Here is a 22,713-nt window from a genome sequence, read left to right on the forward strand (position 1 = left end):
AAAAGCATCAAAAGTTGGTTAAATGACCATGGTGTTGGTGTGCTTGACTGGGCAGCTAACATACCAGACCTGAACCCCATACAGAATCTATGGGGTATTGTCAAGAGGAAAATGAGAAACAAGAGACCAGAAAATGCATATGAGCTGGAGGCCACTGTCAAAGAAACCTGGGCTTCCATACCACCTTAGAAGTGTCCAAAACTGATCACCTCCAAGCCAAACTGAAGGCAGTAATTAAAGTAAAAGGAATACATGTACAGTAAATGAACATACTTTCCAGAAGGCAAACAATTCACTAAAATGTTTTTTTTTTTTTTTTTACTGGTCTTATGAATTATTCTAATTTGTTGAGAATTGGTGGGTTTTTGTTAAATGTCAGCCAAAATCATCACAATTAAAAGAACCAGTTCAATACACGTTTCACAATTTGAGTTGAATTACTGAAATAAATTAACTTTTCCACAACATTCTAATTTATTTAGATGCACCTGCACACAGTGTCACACACTCTCCCTTTATCAGCCCTTTCTTTTAATTGCAGTCTGTCACATATTTTAAAGAATAGCTGCTTGGAAGAGTGAAAATACTTCAAATTTAAAGAAGTGAGAGAAAAGTAGAAGAGGAATAAAAGACAAAGAAGAAGCAGACCTAATGAAGAATCCTTCTTGTTTCCAATACCCAGTGAGCTGTCTACTGAGGGAGTATTTTAAGGGATTATAGGCATGTTTCAGAAATAAAGGCTGTTCCAAATGATATGGAGCTTAAAGTTCACCCCAAAATGTTATTATTTTTTTCTGTAAATTATTTACTCATCCTCCTGTCATTCATAACCTGTATGACTTTCTATTATCTGCTAAGACACACACACAGACAATACACAATGTTTTAACTGATTTTGACCATACAAGTCAATGAGGTCTAAAACAACACTGGATGAAGAAGCATTCATTATTATAAATTTAATCAATTAGATACTGAAAAGACCTGAAAAAGAAGCTAATTGAGTGAAATGAATTACATTTATTTCTTTACTCTCTCTCTCTGTCTCTCTCTCTCTCACACACACACACACACACACACACACACACTACACACAAATGTTTATTGACACAGTATTTACGGCAACAGCTGCAGTATGCTTTTCTCTACAGATGACTTTTTATGGTTTCTGTTATTAAAACAGCATTGTTCCCTGTATTTTCAGAACCCAGTAGCTTTCTAAATCATAGCTATATAGTATTTTCATGAGACTTCCATGTACAACAATAACAATGTGTAATTATAAGCAGCTCTGCCGAATAATTACACAAGAGGTGCATATACTTCATTAGAATTAATCAGTCCATTTAATTAACCCTGATGTAAAGTGTGACTGTGTAATCCATGCTCATTATTAACAATTTTAAGTCTAATTTTAAATTTTAAGCATGTGAACTGATTTGACCAATACCTTATTTGCTCAAAAAAACCCTTCCCAATTTGTACAAAAACTTGTCTCTGTCTGAAATCATTTAGATTGATGGTATCAAAATGATGCTGTTTTGTCTTCTGAAAATAATAATAACTTGTTTATATGTATTAAACATTTCATAATACAGTTGCCTTTAGACTTTCCATAGTTTAACATTTTGTAGCTATTTTTGTCATATTTTATGATCCTTATCATCTCTTGCCTTTTTTTAATTTGAAGTCTCATTTTTACTATGCATTTATTTTGCCACTATGTGTTAGATTTAACACTGACGGATACTTAGAAGAGAAATGTTGTCACATTGTCTCTGGCTAGATCTGCCTTAATAACTGGAAGAATAAAAATAAGATTTTGGTCCCACTCTATATTAGCTGTCTTTAGTTAAGGACACTTAATTTAACATTTTAAATATAAGGTGGGACAACAGCTGTCATAATTAGTGTTTTGTCCTATTAATCAGTGCAAGAATATATGTGGCTGGCTGCTTACCTCACTTATATAAAATTCTAAAGTCATTCTCTACAACCAATTTCTATTTCTAATCCCTCTCATGCATTCAGAATAAAATTGATATAATATTTCGAGTGCCTCCACAGGGACAGAAAGCCAAATCTGTTTACACATAAGAAACACATAAGCAAAAAGCAAACTGAAACAAAAAAAAAACTGAAAGCTCTGGAATCACACAAACTCTTAACATTGCCATTGTAAGGTAAAAATGTTCAAAGTAAATGCTAAAAGTAGGGGCAGCAGTTCATTGCTCTGGTTAAATCCTTTTTTTTAATTGCAGAGCAATACAATGTGCACACAGGCTGGCCAAAACAGCAGCTAGACAACAAAGGTCCGGCCAAATCAATACTAATGAATTCTGGGGTTGAAATTCCAGACAGACTTCACTGTGGCCTGGACTTCATAAACAATACATTTTCATTAAGACCTGCAAATGAAAACTTAGCGAAAAACAACAACCATGGCCGCTGGATAGAAAATCACTTATTTCCAAGCATCTGATACAACAGTGATTTTGTTATGTGCTGTGCATTGTATAACAGCCATACAATGAACATAAAATGCTCTCATATTTGGTCTTATAAACATTAAACTGATTGTAACAGTGGCAGGGATGTATAAGTGTAGCAGCTAGCTCATTCAGTTATGTCATCCTCACCTATCAACATCTTACTTTGTGCAAAGGCAAATTAGTTTACCATTGACCGATTTATAAATACTGATCTTTGTGCTGGTGTGTGGTACAGAAATGCAATTAGCATATGGAAAATGTCACTAAAAGACAAAAAGAGTGCATTAGTGCTAAAAGAGAAAGAAGGAATGTGATTAATGAAGGTGCGTTGAAGTACAGTAGCAACCTTGAAATTACAGTAAGGACTGAAATTCTGACTCCACATTGAAAACATGAGATTAAAAATGTATTTTAAATCTGTAAATATACACAGAGATAAAATAATAACTTTGCAACAAGTTAAAATAAAAATAAAAAAATTAAAATTCTTTCATACAAAAAAAAAAAAGAATCAGTCCAACTAAAATGTTTTAGAAAAAAGAACAACATCCCATGGCCGATGTATACATACATTTTTGTGAAAACATTTTGAGAAAATTTTTAAAGACCATATAGTTTTTAATGAATGTTTTATTACCATTACTAGTAGAATATTTGAGAGAACCCTGCCCAGAACGTTAACCAAAGCTCTGAGAACATTCCCTTGTAGCTTGGATAGACGCTTTACCACTGTATGTAAAATATAAACACAAAGTGGCAGGTACAATGTTATACTTTTAAAATGTAGTTGTTTTACTTTTTTGGATAGAACACATGAAAGCAGTCCAGGAAAATCTGGCCTGTTTGTTCCACCACTGGCTAAAATCCAATCATGTGACCATCTGCCTGTCACTACTGTATATTCTATTGTTGTCTTTAACAGAAGAAATAAATGATTCTCACGACAGTTGGAGAATAAAATAACCAAACCGAGTCTTCAAGCATTCAATCAGGCTGCAAAAACACAATAAAGGAAGAAATACTGTAATATGACACACCTGTGGGACTAAAGACATGATATGGAATACTTCTGATATACCCTATTTGTATATTAACAACAGCCTGATAATTCTATATATTTCTTATTGCTACTAGCTCACTAAAGTGAGTCTTGGAATGAAAAGGGAAAATAAACAGATGTTTGCAGAACTAATCAAGTATATTTTAACCCATAGTTCTTACAGTAGGTTAAGGAAGTCTATAGATCTGTAAAGCTTTAATAGTGCACATACTGTATCCAAAACTTGTGTAAATATCACTGCATTAGTACGGATTGACTCACATTAAATTCTCAGCTAGAAAATAAAAGGCTGCAATGCCACCTCTCAGAAGAGATAAACATTTTTTTTATGTCAGTGTTTTGTGGTATAATTATGATGTCACATTAACTACATGTAAATAGATTGTACCTACTGTAGGAGATATTGCATTACTCTGAATTGCACAAAACCAGAGCAAACATTTAAATAAAGCACCTTAGTGTGGAGTTTGTGTCTTTCAAAGCTAATGAAGGCATTCAAACACTTGAATAAAAACTGATAGCACAATCAGGTCATTTCTGCAATTGAAACCCTGGCAGGGTTATCAGGGTTATTTTAAGTCAACTAATTTACAATTGTATGTTAAACATCAAAACTGGCTGCATAGCATTCTGGGAAACCCTGAATGCCACATTATATCATAAACTATTACGTAAGTTAAATCCATTTCCCTTCTCGATTCCATTCGAAATGACTGAAAGATGAATTACCCCCAAAAGCCTTTGCATGTCATCAATATGTGATACTGGAAGCAGCCAAGGTGAGGTTAGTGGTAGATAAAAAATGCAATTCTCCCTCTTCCTTTGGGACATCAGGTGATAATGGAGGTGGATAGTGCAGCCCAAATCACAGATTACAGCTGAATGTATGAGAGGGTCTTTTTCTCTACTAGAGACTAGAGAGATATGAAGAGGTAGAAAGATCAAGGCCACCACACTTACCAGTGTGTTATCGTCTCTGTATCTCAGCACTGTGGAGTGGATGGGGTAAGACTGTAATACAGTCTGCTCCCAGGGGAAAATGCCTGAAGGGGTGCGAATGCAGCTATCATGTTGTTCTAATTCCCCCATTCGCTTCAAACATGATCTGCCCATCAGTTTTGCTTACTGCTGTTTTATTTAAGAAGCATGTTCTGGAACGGCAACAGTGCCAGGTAGAAACCTATAGGAGAAAAATACTTTTCAGTTCTTATATTATCAACAGGTAAAGAGTGGTTTGTGACACTGCTAAAAACTGGAAACTGGATCACAAAAGTAAATATGATTGCCATTTGTTACTCATTCGTTGAATGAGTTGTCCACTACTTCAATCAAAACATGTGATAGTACACTTGGAGGGACTGCTTGCATTGTATTGCTCTTATAGCATGACTGTGATCTCAGGAGCTGAAGTTTCTAGGTCACCCTAACCATTTATCTAAATGCCTATTCACACAAAGAGCAACATGTAATGTAATATAAAGGTGAAGTTAACTGGCAAAAAAATCCTACTCACACCATGAGTGAAATTAAAACGCACTGGATATTCACATGCTATACATGACAGCAGAGATTTAAAATGCCCCACTAAAAATAAAACCCATTATTATTAAATAATTTTGATGGATATGTTGTCACTGGAATGGCAAAAATGAATGTTAAACTAATTAGTATTATATATAAAATATAGTATAGGTTACTTGTATTCAGTAAGGATGCTTTAAAGTAAATTATAAACAAACTGATCAAAAGTGATGGTACATATTTATTATTGCAAATATTATTTAAACAAAGAAGTGTTATTTTTTTAAAGCATTTTTTTTACTTTCTACTAAAAAAACTCAGCTTTTCCATCACAGGAATAAATTACATTTTGAAATCTATTAAAATATAAATATAATGGCAGTGTAGTATGCAAATATTCAGTTTATAGGCCTGGTTGTTTTCAAAACGTATATTAAGTGGTACAGGAAAAGACCTCTGAATCATTTTTTATTTCAGTCAATGATGCTAAATTTGTATCAATAAGAGATTCTAATGTATGTAAAATTGAGGGTTACTGGTAGACACAAAGCCTAAAAAATATTTTATTATGGCAAATCATTGTATTATTGAGCTGCAAAAAAAGTAAAAATAAATAAACAAAAATGTCATTTAAAAAGTCATTTATTTTTATCTAAATTATGATGTTTCACCAAAATCATTTTGCCAAAAAGCTCCAAAGGAACCACTGCCTTGTTTAACTGAAAGGTTGCCTCAAGATTTTAATTTGGTAATGAATATGTCAATGTTAATGTATTTGGAATAGATCTGCTATGCTGCTGCTGTTGGTTATTGTTGTATTTGTAGATTATTGCTGCTGCAAGAAAGTACAAGAACTTGTTACTGCCAAGACATAAGCCGACACGGTGCTTTTGTATTTAAGACATTCTGCTGCACAAATGGCATGTAAAATAACCCATAGCGGATCTATACAGGTGGAGCTGGGGAAGGTGGAGGGTTTCAGAAGAACTCTGAAGGCACGCTGCAATGTTTAAGCGAATGCTAATCAGCCATTTAAATGTAAAGCAGCAACCTCATTTGCTGTGTATGCAACATAAACCAATCAGCTTGTGACAAGTCGTTTAATGCTAAGAATATCATCATTTTATGTTAAGGACCCATCAGTCTTTGCTATCTACAGTTTCATGACAGAACTTGGTAACATGCAATGTGATGAGGTCATGTGACAAAATCACCATTTACACAGTAAAATCAGTAAATTGCTGTAAAATTACTCAAACGATTTTAACGGTAATAACAAAAAACAAGGACATTCCGCCTTTTTTTTCCCGGTAATGCACCATTTACACATACATTTTAAAATACCAGTAAATTCTGTGCCATCATTAACTGGAAACATCCTCTAAATGTCTGCGTCTTCCGGTGTTGTGTTTGTCAACATGGAGGGGTATATGCGGTACAGTTGACACTGTATGTGTGATGGGGCAAAAGTTGAATGCTGCTAATTGAAGTGTTTATTGTAGAATAATGCCAAATGTTTAATTTGCTGTTTCATTCAGAAGTACTCAATTGCAAGAACAGCCTTTGACTTATAGTGATGGGAAATGTATGCATGTGTACTAACTGTGTGGGTTACACAAACTGTCCACATTCAAAAACATAATTTGTTCAGAGGAATTTTTTTTCCAATGGTCCTAGGTTAGTTAGGTTTATTATCTGTCATTTTTGACCTTCTTACATCTGCTTCAGTTGGACTACAATATTTTCTTCTCTTCATTTTTCCTTCATGGGCAACAGATGACAAGCAGGCAGTTGATAGACCTGATCTCCAGGTTTGACCTTCTAAGATGCTGTGCAATTCTGCCTGTCTCCTTTTGAATCCCTCCCTCCAGCCTCTCTCTCACTCTGTACTAAGTGATGGAGATGCAGCTTCATTGAAAATGACGTCCTAAAGAGCTAGAAAAAGGTTACAGTGGCTGACTTCATGACACGGGTACATTATTTATATCCAACTTCCCTGCAGTGCTTTGGTCGCCTAATTGGTGAAATGAGGGATTTTTATACATCCAATGGACCAGTAACACACATAGAAACACTACAACCACAAACTACATTTCTTTCAATAAACTTATGGTTATTCACTTAATAACTAAAACATAATTCTCTGTTGTCTTAAAACCAAATATATGTCCCATTCATCAACTACCATCCAATTCAGGAATATGCTCAGTGAGTTATTAATTAGCTTTATTCATTGTAATTCAATCCCTGCCTTTGAATCAGTATATGAGCTTGGTTAATGGTCTCTACAGGATATCTTGCTGTTATTAAAGATGAAAACCTCTCTAGGGAGAAATCCGCTCTAAAGCCTTCATGCATTGCTGAAGGAGTGTGAACACAAGGCCAAGAACACACAGCTCTGAACAGATTATCCCTCTACACATTTCAGTCTATTCCACACCTCCAACTTTTCCATTTACTCCATTCTCTGGAGAACTGGTCTTTAAATAAATGAGATTCAATCAATCAGAGATGATATATGCAATGCATTTATAATGTTAACTTGAACACATGGGAACACATAGACTTCTATAGGGGAATTATGTCTTAGAACAACTCTACAAAAGGATGTTTTACATTAAATTTTGGCCTTAAAAGAATTGTTTAGCCAAATATGAAAAGGGTGAGTAAATGATAACACGATTATGTAATTTCAAACCTGTATGACTTTTTTTTTTCTACTGAACACAAAATATATTTTGAATGTTGGTACAGTTTTTACTACTGATATCAACTATCCACTGAAACACTTTTCAAAATGTCTTAATTTATGTTTCACAGAAGAAAGAAAACAATGCATGTTTGAAATATTACGAGCATGAGTAAATAGTGGCAAAAATTCTAACTATCCCTTTACTTGAAAATGTGCAGATTCTAACCAGAATTTCTCAAACCAACATTCAAAGATTGTCTGCTGCTCTGATCAAAAAATACAGTTGTATGGATTTCTGAATTGGATTTAAAATTCACTTGCGAATGGCTCACACCTTGCTTGACCAGCAACCCCTTTTTGTTTACATTTTGGTGACAATGGTGATTTCATTGGGTTGGGATTACACACTTACACATCTGTAACTGGAGAGGACAGGGCACAGGTGCAGGGAATGTTCCATATTATTGTTGGCAAGCCCCGTGACAAGCCAGAATGGGCCACAACATCTGTCTCTGCTGCTCAGCTGATCAGAAGTCAATTGTAAAAATGTTAGCACCCCTGCAAAGGTAAATCGCCCTCCATTAGGAATAATCATTGCTCAATGGTTGTGTGTACCACTAATTTAGTTTAGTTTTGTGCCTTGAGATGAGAATGGGGGTGAAGTGACAGAGAAAGAAGGAAAGTGAGAGATATTGCTTTAAGCAGTCATTTTCAATAGTCTTGATGAAATTATGTGAAACAAACCACTGACAATACATGCAAACCTACAGATCTGTCTTGTGTCTCTCATTACATTACCGTCTTAAAAAAGGGGAGGAGAGTTGGGTTCTGGGCAGCATCACCCATCTGACAGCCCACAAAAGAAAACATATTTAGATTGAATTAAATTGACAGCCCCTTGACATAAGAACTGATTTACAGAGGACAAGATATCACAGCTCAACCCCCCAATATATAGACTTTAAAGGAAAGCACCCAGCGAAGACAGACAGGAATATGCTGTTCAAAGATTGGATTTTCTTTTTTTATATCTACAAAGGAACATGCATACTCAAACACACATACACAAGCGCTTCACCCGCATTCTAACACACAAACACACACCGTCCATGATCAGGTTGCAAGCATCGCGAGAAAATGAGAAGGGCTGTCAGTCAAACAGAGAAATGATGCAGGATCTGTCAGTTCTGCATATACTCAGAAATTGATTGGAAAAACTTTCATAGGGAAAAACTATAGCAAACCTTTGCCGAGCTTCTCATCTCAAGACCTTGGTGAGAATGCCTGTGGATAGATATTGTGATCAGAGATTTGCGGGGAAAAAGACGGTTATTGCATTGACTGATGACCACAAACAATACAGCCTTGGAGAGAAAGAATCTACTACCAGTATTGTGACACGATCCAACTGCTATAATCTGACTTCAAATAAAACAGTATATATATATATATATATATATATGCTGTTTACACACCTTCTCATTCAAAGAGTTTTCTTTATTTTCATGACTATGAAAATTGTAGATTCACACTATGAATTAACACATGTGGAATTATATACATAACAAAAAAGTGCGAAACAACTGAAAATATGTCATATTCTAGGTTCTTCAAAGTAGCCACCTTTTGCTTTGATTACTGCTTTGTACACTCTTGGCATTCTCTTGATGAGCTTCAAGAGGTTTACCTGAAATGGTCTTCCAACAGTCTTGAAGGAGTTCCCCGAGAGATGCTTAGCACTTGTTGGCCCTTTTGCCTTCTGTCTGTGGTCCAGCTCACCCCTAAACCATCTCGATTGGGTTCAGGTCCGGTGACTGTGGAGGCCAGGTCATCTGGCGCAGCACCCCATCACTCTCCTTCTTGGTCAAATAGCCCTTGATGCCTTCAGTGTGACTCTACAATTTTCCTAGTCATGAAAATAAAGAAAACTCTTTGAATGAGAAGGTGTGTCCAAACTTTTGGTCTGTACTGTATGTATATATATATATATATATATATATATATATATATATATATATATATAGGGAAAGTCAGTCTTCATTATATAATAAAAATAATATAAAACTAAATGATATTCCTGTTAAAATTTTGCGTGTCAGAGAAGTGTGCTGAAAATGGCATAAATCCTAAAAAGTAAAAAAAACAATCTCTTAATCGGTCTCTAACCTTTCTCACAGCCTCCATCTTCAGGACCACAGACAATAGAGCGCCAATCAATAGAGATGACATTGAAATGCAAGCAAACAGATTGAAGGTAAAGGATGCCATGGCAACAGGCATTACTGAGTCTCTAACTTGAAGGACAGTTCCATCAGAATGACTTCATTATAACTTTTATTTGCATACATGTAATTCACACACATAAAAAAACTAATAACATTTATGAACTTAGTAAAGTTGACAAAACAGCATTCATAAATAGATCTTGAAGAATTGTCTTAAAATGAACTCTTTTATTTCATAGCAAAGATTTTAGCTCATCAGTTTACCATAAATGTAAAATATGGCATTGGGAACAGCTGAAGATTTATTTATTTTATTTTTTTCCAAATCTGATTACTAAATCTCAGAACAAGAAAAAATTAAATGACATTTCAAAGTAAAATAAATATTTGCCAAAGGTCTTTAAGACTTTAAAGATCATTTTTCGTCCTTGATAAAAAAGTTAATATTCCTAATGAGAATTTGTAATGTCCTCTGACAGCTCTAAGTGCATTTCAAATCCTCTTTTTGAACTATTTACTGCAGACATAGTGACCAACCTGGTGGTATTTTCATTCCCACAGCAAATTATTTGACGCTAGGAGAGGAAAGCAGGAAGTCTGTGCCATGGATCGCTGTGTATTTGTATGTGTGTGTTGGGAGGGGTGTACTCGGGGGGGCTCTCTGCACTCGAGATGTTGAGATATGGAACGAGACATTAATTGAGCTGCCTGCAGAGGGGAATAGCATAAGGAAGAGCTCATTAAAAATTATTATTAAAGAAACAAGCAGAACAGCATGCTCAAGCATGGCCAAAACAGTCAGACAGAGGGAAAACAGCTTGTCCTGTTCTGACATGAGGACATAACTTACACTAAATAAGGAGCAAAAAGTTAATTACAGAGTAGTCCAAATACATGCGCAGAACAGCAAGTCAAAATAACTGAAATATTGTGTGTATCAGGCAAAACTTCTGTAACAGAAATGATTATTTATTGCAATAAAGCTTAAAAATATATAAAAGCTGAAGCTTTTAAAGTATGTAAGAAGCTCTTTCATTTTCAGATGGTGCATATGCTCTTCAGCTGTTGGAGAAGTTCTTGTTCTCACTATTCAGGTGAAATCAGTTCACATTCAACATTTAATCTAATAAAAAACACTGTAGCCTGCTGAACCTGTTGCTATGTCTAGTTGTATTGAAAGCTTTTGGTTCTCAGCTAAACTGGTACAAATGTTAATATTTTGCTCTGTATATCTAGCAGTGAGCCTTTAAAGTATGTGTGCTTAGCAATTTTAAAGTAAACTCAGTGGTGAACAGCCAACCTAATTTTAATTTCAAAATAAATATAGCCTATAGAAAATGTTTTTCAAAATAAAGAGACAATTTTCCAAATAGAAAGTACAGATGGAATGCAAAAAACATTAAATGAGAACAGTATTTTGGACCGACTGACAAGTTTAATGCAAGATTAATTTTAATGTATTTAATCAATTAACTTTAAAAGCAAATGTTTTTTTAATCAACCAACAGTGCTAGTTCAATAGGATACTTTTTTGGATTTAGGATTTAGACAGATATGAACAGTCATCTCAAGTGACCAGTTGCCCAAATGTTTCTCCTGTAATGTCACACAACAAGAGCAAAATAACAAAACAAACAAACAAACAAAAAATTACACACCACTTCAACTGAACACCTTAAGTCTTAACAGCAAAATCTCCAAATCATCCTTTCTGCTCTAATTAGGTTGCAGCACCTCTGTTGGTACCAACTGACACTGGATTTACATGTCCATACCATTTATGACAAAAAATCGTATCACTGTTCTAGAGTCGAAAGGTCTGTAGAAGCTAATGTAATGGGACTTTGAACCTCAAGATCCAGGCTACCTTTAAATAATTGGTGAAAAGTGAAACATGGTAGGAGAATAGTTGAGAAATCTTATCACATTGCTCTGAAACCACCATGAAAGGAGACATGGTAGAATCTTGGGTAGAATGAGGAAAAATATAACAGTGATGGTATGGCAGGGGAAGCAGAGCTGATGTCGAGCGCCTGAGAAATCGGTTCCCTCCACGGCTCATGTCTGTGCTCTCCTTCTCTCTGTGACATGCCACGATAGGATTCCTTTATCTGATGAAACAGCTGACTAATCTCCTAATTGTCAGTGTGTGTGTGTTAGAGTGTGTGTGTGGGTGTTTGAAAGAAAGAGACAGACAGCAAGAGGGCACAGAGGAGCATTTCTTTGAGCTTGTGGTTCTGTGTATTCGATCTGATGCCCTCCATGCCATTTCCTCCTGTCCCAGAAGCACAGAATCTTTTTCCATACATTACAAATGGTTTTCACAGAACACTCACTCTAAAAACTAAATAGCCTGAGGGGAGAGAATCCCAAGAGAAAAGACAAAATATGGTTTAAAATCTAATTCTCTTTGTGACATTATTGTTTAAAAGACAATTGCAATTGTTTTATATGGGTATATGCTCAAATATTTAAATGTATGAATTTAGCAGACGCTTTTATGCAAAGCGAACATTTTTTGCCTACTGTAACACGTTTTCCCTGGGAATTGAACCTACAACCTTGCCCTACTAATGCAATGCTCTACCACTTTAGCCCCAGGAACATCAACATTTATGGGTACTAATCAGCAATTTCGTGGACTATTGTTTTTTGACAAAAACATTGTCTTGTGGTCATTTAATTCCCAACCAAATCATTTATCTCCTCCAGAAGCCTGAGAGGTTAATTCAGCAACACCTCATGCTACAATCAGAAAGGCACAAAATCACAATTTAGTTAAATCTTTTTTTTTTTTTTTTTAATATTGGTCAAAAATATCTTCAAAATGAATTGCTGCTTGCATAAGATTCAGATGTAAATTAACTTACCACATTAACCTAATGTTTATTAAAATAATTTAAATAAATAAATAAATACTGAGTGCCTGTAAATGTTGAAATTACTGCGTTTACCTGTAATATAGGGCTACAGACCACACAAGCTGCACAAGCTTTATTTGCTCACTTATTTATTCCAATTCTTGTTTGTTTGTTTTTAGTTTACTCTAGTAAATGTGTATAACACTTCTGCCATAGGGGACCTCAGTAGACAAATTACACATACCCCCCTCCCCATAACAGGACCAGGGCATCATTGCCTACCCTATTTGACAAGACTCTTATCAATTTTCACTTCATAACATTCAGCAGACTATTATGAGAGATGTTCCTGATGTTCCTGACATATTTAGGGACAGTACCCCTCCCTAAACAGCTTTCATGATCACAGTGGTGCACAAAGACAAGCTACTATTACTGTTGATAAAGCTTCTGCACAATACATCTCATTATGGCCAGTGCCAAGGACTGAGGTGGGCTGAAAAAAAGGTAAGGAAGAGAGGACATGTGGTGAGGTGACACAAAGAAGAATGCCACATATAGATGCCAGCCCCTCCCTCACATCCCCCTCAGTCTTTCAGATCTCCATTCTCCTGTCTCTTGGTGGAAAAGGTTACTAAATGTCACTAGAGAAGTTTTCATCATCTTCAATGGCTGCGGGGACCAAGGTATGTGAGAGATGGAACAGATTGTACTGGCACGTGTGAGACTGGAGAAGTCAGTGTCACCGCAACTAGACAGATAATGTTCGGGATCCTCTGTTCACTAGGGCTGGGTATCGTTCAAATATTTTAGATATTGATACATTGACTTCAATACCGGTTCCTGAACGATACTTTTATAAATACCAATTTTATGAAATCCATTTCAACAAGATTACATTAACTCAAACTTTGGTTTTAATTTTTCAGGTTGTTACAATTTTTACAGGGATGCTTTCACACCTGTAGATTTGATTGTTATTTTTTTTACCAAAACAGGGATTAGAATTATTACAATGTTGCTTTTTATTGGAATGACAACAGCTTTATTTTATTTTATTTTTAGCTGTCATTATATTAATTTATCATTTTGAACAGGTGTCCAGGATTCGACGGGAAAACATTTTTAAAATCAGTTACTGCAAAGAAGAGCAATAAGATGGCATTATAAAGATAACACTACCAGTAGAACAAATACAAATAATAAAATATAAAGTACAACTATACAAATAGGTCATGTAAAAAAGAAAGATAAGTAAAGCAGCACAAGGCACATGGCAAATAGAGTGCAAAGTGAAGTAAACAGTGCAGATATATTTATTGTAGCGCAAAAGAGCTTATTTAGTCTGATTAAAGTGTCAATGCTGAATGAGGTAGTGAGCAGAACCATGCTGTACAAAGTGGCTAGTGCAAGTCCCAGAGTGTTTGTGGGAGCTATGGTGGGGTGGTGGGGGCTGAGGTTCAGAGTTCAGTGGTGCATGGAGGGAGTTCAGCTTCCAGACAGCCTGATGGATGAAGCTGTCCTTCAGTCTGCTGGTCCTGGCCTAGGGACTCTGCAGTCTCCTCCCTGATGGTAGCAGACTGAAGAAGCTGTTTGACGGGTGGGTGGGATCACCTGCGATGCAGAGGACTTAACAGGTGAGACGGGTTCCATAAATGTCCTGGAGGGAGGGGAGAGAGACTTCAATGATTTTCACAGTATGCGTTGAAGAGTCTTCCAGCAGGATGCGTTACAGGCACCATACCACACAGTGATGCAGCTAGTCAGGATGTTCTCGATGGTGCCTCTGTAGAAAGTGCTCATGATGGGGGCCGGGGCTCTGGCTCTTCTATTCTAAACAGAATACCATCATACTAGCCATACTATCCATTCTAAATTCTATGTGATATTAGTAATTTTCAATACTATTCAGGGCAGATAGGGTGTATAGTATGCACATTGGAACACCGGGACCGTCTACTGCTTTTCACGGAACTTACATAATTATCCATTATACATTGGATATAGCCTGGTTCATTGGTCCGTTGCTTCGGATTGCTTTCTCACTACAACTGAACAGCAGAGTTCATTTTCCATCGAGCTGAGACCACCTCATTCAGGCGATCTCGGACCAACTGTTTAGACACAGTCCTGAGCGCAATTGCCGTGTTCACATATGCCCAAACGGGCTAAAGAAGGAGACGCGCCAGGTTGGAAACACCCTTAAAGACTCATCTCCTGAGCCACTGCATAAAGGAACAAAGTGTAACCAACACAGCAAACATTTTTTTTTATAAATTTCAACTAGTTTTCAGTTTCCACATCCTTTAGGCTATGTTTACACTAGTGCGCTTTTATTTTAAAATGCATAGCTCAGACAGAATCAAAATTTCTATACATTTTCCACTGATTTACTAATGAGCATTAGCAGCTTCCAGCATAGTCTCATCCTCAGATGTCAAGTCCATGGACAGCTGGCTGAACGTGTGATGCTTATGGCACAAAAAAGTACAGTATGTGAAATATGTCAAGTTCACAGCATTGACTCTTTAAAATACGTCCAAGAATTTTACACACCGGTCTGCTAATATGGGCACATTTCCATGCCCCCAAACATGATGTGGCACAAAACGAAATGTGATTGGTTACTTTACCTGTCAGTCATATGGCCTCTTGGGTGGTCCTTGGCCATTCAAAGCATCCAAGGTTCTCAGACCTTCTGTCTTCAGTCTGTAGGTCTGGCTATGTGAGACTACTTCCAGCACTGTCGATCTGTTTTTTCTTTTCCACGATTGCTGTTCTGACTCAAGCTCATTCGTATGTCAGTCATATTACGCGTTCCTAACCAGCCCTCTCTTTTCTGATCACAAACATCCATTTCACTTCATTTTATATATGTCTATAAAGTTTTATTTTATTTTATTTTAGTTTAGTTTTAGTTATGTTAGTACATAAAGTAAATTAAAATGACAAATGTTGCCTTATTGGCAGCTAGTTGACTAAAAAAAAGTATTTTTTATATATATATGTTTTATTGTTTTAAGAAATTAAACCAATTTATTTTATAGTTTTAGTTAACTATTATAACCCTAATAATGAAATAAAAATCTAATAAAACTGAAGCAATTCATTTGCAATTAAAGCAAAGGACTGTGTCAGATTGTAACCCTCTTGAAACAACTAGAAACATTACGTTCAAGCCCCACTTTCCTCTTATCCGAGCAGCTTTCTGTGGCATAATTAGGATTTATCTAAAATACTTAGGCAGCCATATGATTATTCTCCTCTCTCCATATAATTTTCCCTCCCTCCATGGTCCTGCATCCGTATTTGATGACTTGTAGATTTGCAGCCCTTTATAGTAATGGCAAACGTGAGCCTGGTGAAAATTTAAGAGCTGCTAAAGAGCTCTTAGAAATGTGTCAGGAAATAAATGTAATATTCCAATTCTTGTGTTTTCACTCAAGTCAAAACAAAGTAATTCCTCCCAGCCAAATCGTGCTCTCTGAATCCACATACTCCCTTTCTTATTCTCACCAACTCATTTTGACATAGACAAACAATCAGAAGAAAACAGTACAGCACAGAGCAAATTATGATATATTTTATGAAATGCTGATGTCTGATAACAGCTCAACTCATACTTTGGTTTCATAAGTGTGGTAGATGGTAGACTAGGTGTATGCACCCAAAATGTGCCTAATTTGATTAAAGAGATAATTGCAATTTTTGTTTGTATCCAGAAAACACATTAACCTACTAAAGTGAGTACAACAGGACTCAGATAAACATGCCATAGCTAAATGAAGCACACATAAACTAATTATGAGCATGATTAAAACCTCTCTCTCTTGCTCTCGCAGTTTAAGCATGCCGGTGTTGTTTATGGGAAGGTGATTAATTTTCACTATGATATCATTTGCAGAGATAATTTGTTACACTAACATTCAATTGTTCCCCATTAACATAATAAGCCTTTTCACCCACAAGTTGGAGAAGGCTAATATAAAATACTAAGAGAAACTGAACATCACTCAGATTGTTATGAGACTATTGAGAAAAAAAGAGAAGAAAAACGAGTATAAAATCTGAATCCCCCCTGAGATAACATAACATGACCAAGACCAAGATGAAACAAATGTATTTTCTAAATAATTGAAGACATAATCTAGCACCCAAGAACATTTTCTACGACAGGTCCCCAACTGATAATTTGACTGACAGTAGAGAACGGTTAACACTTGAAGTGACATATTGTTTGGCTTTAAAAGGTGACACAATCTGCTGAAACATCAGTTCCTAACATTTTAAATATTTAAAGTGTCTTGTGTTCAGTCGTTTGACAATATCATCAATACCCTCCAGTTCACAATCTTATTTCCCCATGGAAAAATTTAGAGAAACAATAAATCCCCAAATTCACGTCAAGCCATTAAACACATAACTCTTCATGAAATGTTTCAAATGCATCCAACCCAGAAAATGTGTTTGTTTTATGACACATTTGCCTTTGATCATTCATGCCAATAAAAACAGCAAAATAAATAATTTCAAAAATGTACAGTTGCCTGATGCTTAAATATACAAACAAAGTAAATTGTGAAGGTCATATGGTCATCATCTCAGTAGTCTGTGCTGAAGCAGGCTAGTGCTTATTGACAACAAATATTCTTTAGTTCTTTCGTTTATATAACACTGAAATTAACTTGGTATCCATTGATTCCACAATATGTTATTTTCAGACATTTGTTCAAATATGTAACCTCTTTAAATGATCATTTAAAAAAAATTCCATACATGAAATCACCTGATGAGCATAGTTTGTCAGCCCATTGGAAATTAGGGTGGAACATACTGAATTAAAAAATGTTATTTACATTTAGTCATTTTGCAGATTTTATCCAAAGCAATTTACAGATGAGGACAATAGAATTCTGAATTATAAACCATTATGCTTTATACTGTAAAGAAATTTAGTGCTCAGTTTGCATATCCACTGTAGTTTAGTACCGCTTTAGAGTGGGCGGGATTATTCACATGTTGTTGCAGTTGCACCGCCTCTACTGCCTCGACTCCTGAAAACTGTCATTCTAGAGAATATATTTTATCACATAAATATAGTTCAGGATGAGCCATCACTTTACTTGATCTGTTCTCCCACAAGAGAAACATTACAAATGTCAAATGTGCTTATATGATAAAGTATATTGAAGTAATATTTATATTTAGCAGTACACTAAACATACTAAAAATGACTAAACCTATTTCATGGGGTCAAGGCAGTCTGAAAAAGTAATAGACTAAACTATACCCAGTGGCGCAAAAAGTGGGTATGCGCTATAGACGGTTTCATCGGGCGCATGCGCCTGGACCTAAGTAAACTTCCAGTCTGTGTTGTGTATATCGGTCTGGCTGCAGTGCCTTCTACAAACGCAGTTAAAGTCAAGGTGATGAGTAGACTGAAGTTGGGGTCAGGTGGTTGTGCTGCGGGATGTGTTTTCCATACATTTATTTATTTTTGGAGACTCGTCACAATTTTAAAACCGATCGATTTTCAAAAAGGCTTCGCTGAATAAACATGAGTAACGTTACGTACTGCACGTTTAATAATAATAATTCCTTACATTTATATGTTTAAATATCAAAATGAGGCACATGTGTTTTTATATCGCTGTATTTCTGAAGGAAGACTTGCGTGTTATATGCCTGATAAAGCAGCGTGTGAGCGTACCAGCTCTGCTCTGTTTACAGCTGTTACTGGGGAAACCTCTATTTCTCGCGCTTTATGTCTATGCTTTAAAACATCTCCTGCTGCCAAAGAATGAATTTGCATTTTCATTAAGTCCTCCTGATCCACGCGGCAAACATATTTTGTTTGTTATCAAAAATTATCTACTCTAGAGGGACTTGGCTGTTGTTATTGATTCTATTTGGAAGTCTACCGGAAGTTAAGTTAGGTCCAAAAAAGCGCGCATGCGCAGTAACGTTTGTTTATGTTGTGGCCGTTGAAACCGTCTATATGCGGCGCATAGTGGCGCCGTACCATGGGGGGGCGCCAAAGCAATGGTTATTTATTTTTTATTTATTTTTTAATAATATAAGTTATATACATTTATATAAAAAATTATATATTAAAAAAAGTTATATCAATTTTAGAGGACTAACAGGCGCTGGTGCCCTCATAATATTCCATCATAGAATTTAGACATAGAAGGGCGTTCTCGCGAGTGGGCGGGGCGCCGTGAGCACTGAGTGAGCAGCAGTAACGTTAATGCGTTGTCGTTGAAACTCAAAAAAGATGGATAAAATAAAAAAGCTTATCGGGGGCTAAAAATAGAAAAAGAAAGAGGGAAAGGAGATGGCATGACAAGGGATGCGACAGCAGCTAAATAAGTGGATGGTGAAAGTCAATAGGTAGGATTTAAAATGTGACGTCTATGCTTTGAGGCTTGCAAATAACGTTAGGTATTCATGTTAACAGACTAGCTAGAGTTTGCTAACACGGGGAATGTAGCAGACAGAATATGAACATTTAAGAGCCAGAGGATGCGAGCTCGCCCGCGCAGTGAGAAGATTTGTGCATGCACTCATCCGAGGCGCTCAAACCTGCGCCTCAGAACTCGCGCAAATATAAGCTCTCTCATTTAAAGTATTGTGTTTAAATGACAAATTCTGACAAAAATTATGACAAAATGCCCGTCTTGGTAAGTATTAGAGGTCTTCATGGGTCCAAAAATTCGAACCCAAAAGAGACCCGTAATGTACAACACCGAACCGACCCGGACCCGTCTATTATTTCAAAAGCTGGACCCGGACCCGTGTAGATCCGAGAAATGCCTACCCGGATCCGACTCGGACCCCTCTATTATTTGAAAGCTGGACCCGAACCCGCCGGGAAGACACAGACCCGACTGGACCCGATTGTCACATATTCCACCTTAAATTGCTATTACACGTCAATAAACCTGTAGCGAAAAATACTACTTTTTTTCTAACCTAATTTAAGGAGCCGTAGTTTCTCTTCCTTGTACCTGACTGTCTGTGATGCATTAAAATCCTCCGACAAGAAAGTTATCCATGTTATTCCTCTCGTTATTTCAAGTCCGAGCTTAATCCACTCATTATTTCAGCTTCAATGTCACGGTAACGACTGCGCACATGTAACGTACATTCTGACTCGAGTTAACTCGCATAATAACTTGGACTGTTTGCCCTTTTGAACTATAATAACGATCGCTCGTGCAATGCCATGGCCGCTGACCTTATTTATTTGCTATCATCTCTGTGCTCTCTGCTCTGCGTCGAGTCTGAATCTGACCAATAAAACTTTAAGATTAAACGGTTCATTTACATTATTAAAAAAATGGTAGAAAATGTAAAGCGCGGTTTGTCCCTCACTGGTTGCCATAGAAACATGACACGCGCTTGAGACTGCACATGCGTGCAAGCCGGATCAACCTGAAATATGCTTTTTAACGTAATCTGAGCGTCATCGAAAACATTCATGTGACAGTTCACCTCAGATCTTGTTGCTGATTTGAAATATATTAAATATGAGTGTGTCAAGTCTGCAAGCATTATTACCGTGCGTGCCCTTGCATTAACTCTGAGTCTGCGCACTCTGCCTCTAACGGCAGAGAGAGAGATCGCTTTTTTCTTTCTTTTTTTGGCTCACACTTTTCTTTTCCTAATTTTACAAGTTGCAAGTTACAAGAAACACAAGCAGTGTGTGATCACGGCCGGGTGTTCTCTGAGTCCGATGACTCCGATCGCACGGGTATTACACACAATGTTAAACAGACCCGGGACCCGAAGTAATAGATTCGGACCCGACCCGGACCCGGCTGATCATTTAAAATATAGACCCGAACCCATGCCCGAACCCGTAGGGATCCCGGGTCGACGGGTCTCGGGTTTACTGTGAAGACCTCTAGTAAGTATCCTACAGCAGACATTCTCTTGGTCGGCGTTACGTCACAAATCATGTGACCTGCATAGCAACAAGCCGCCGCCGTGTTTGAAGGGTAAAACAAACCGAAGGCAATCTAGGCAAAGCCCGAGGAAAATCAAAAAGGTATCTATTCACAGAAGTTTTGTTGTGGATTATGTCAGTTATGGATACTAACGGACTACTTTGTATTAATGATGAAGGATATCTGTGTATGCGAATGTATGTCGGTGGTGAGAAGTGAAGTGAATGTAATAAAACACTCATGTAAAGCGCTTTGTGACTAACGTTAGCTAACGTTACATGTATGTGAAAGGCGCTAGCAGCTATACAAATACAGATCTTCTTTCTTCTATTACAGAATGTCTTATCAATATATAGAAAGTCTACTTGGGCCTGCATTGACCAGGTACCACAGAAAGCTGTCGCTTGTAGGTTTAACGTTACAATCTTGTCCCTATCGACATCCAGCTGAGTCCTGGGAGAACAACCCAAAGGCATGGCCCAGGCTCGAGTATCCAGACATATACACCATGTGTACATACCATGTGTCCTACACTTGCAGTCATGTTTAAATACCCATCAAGCATCGATTACATTAACTGTTCATTTAGAGAAAAAAAAATGTTTATTCAAAAGCACTGTGTTACACAATGGCTGTAATGAGCTCAGTCTGTCAGTGGCACAGCTTGTACAGTGTCAGTGAGGGACACGGTTTTTTCAAAAAAGCAAAAATAGACTAACTGCAGAAACGTATCTTATTCCCCACACAACTAGTGCATTTCATTGTTGCTTATCAGTGTAGAGCTGCCGACCATTATGCATAGCAATGTCATAACATAGCAACAGAAAATTGAGTGGCCATCTCTGCAGTGGTATTATTTTGTTATTCTTTGATTTGCCGAATCATTGCTAATTTTTTAGGCATGATTCTCGGCAGTTTTCTCGACATATCTGCGCTCATTTGTCTTCCGCTTCGTGTTGCTTAATGGTGAGTGCTTGTTTGTTTTACCCTTCGCCGCGGTTGCTATGCGCGCGCAGTGCATTATGGGAGTAAAAGTCCCGGATGTCCGACCTCGAGAATAGCCGGCTGAACATAGGCCACTGTATCAGTGCATTCTCTTAAAGTGACAGTCTTTATATTAATCAAACAACAACAACAAAGAAACCACTCACTGCTCTTGATTAAAAAGCTTCTGTAACTTTAATAAAGAACAATCTTTAATTTATACAGTCAAATATGCGATGCTGTTTTACATTTGATTATTCAATTTCTGTACCTAATGCTAGACCTCCCTAAAAAAAAAAAACCTTTTTTTTATTTGTATCTTTACTCTATTGTATTTATTTTTGCTGTTGCTCGTAGTTAGATAAAAAAACAAATTAAGTATAGTTTCTCCATAAATATAGCACATACTGAACTGTACCGAAACCGTGACTCTTGAACCGTGAAACAAACCGAACTGTGAAAATTTGAACCATGCCACTCCTAATATTTATATATATATGCTTATATGCACACATTATCCGATAATGTGTGTGTGTGTGTGTGTGTGTGTGTGTATGTGTGTGTGTATACCATAATATTTATGGTAGGCTTACAGTGGCTGTCTGATATACTTTAAAATAAACATTTATTATTTCAAGCCCTTACATGATGATGTCCGGCACAATTATTTATTTATAAGTGGGGGTGGGGGGTGGGGGGCAAAATGATTTGCTGCATACCCCTCTAACACTGGATAGTTGCGCCCCTGACTATACCCAAACACTTTCAATATTTCATACAAGTGCAATAAAGCAGGCTGAAACTGAAGTTCATAAAAATGCATAATTTAACAAATGTCAAGATGTAGAGTTGAGATTAAACTATATGGCGATTTAGCGAATACTTCAAAAAGCAAAAATGTCTTTTTTAAATAGTGCTACAAATTC

This window comes from Carassius carassius, chromosome 13, assembly GCF_963082965.1.
Source record: "Carassius carassius chromosome 13, fCarCar2.1, whole genome shotgun sequence".
NCBI lineage: Eukaryota > Metazoa > Chordata > Actinopteri > Cypriniformes > Cyprinidae > Carassius > Carassius carassius.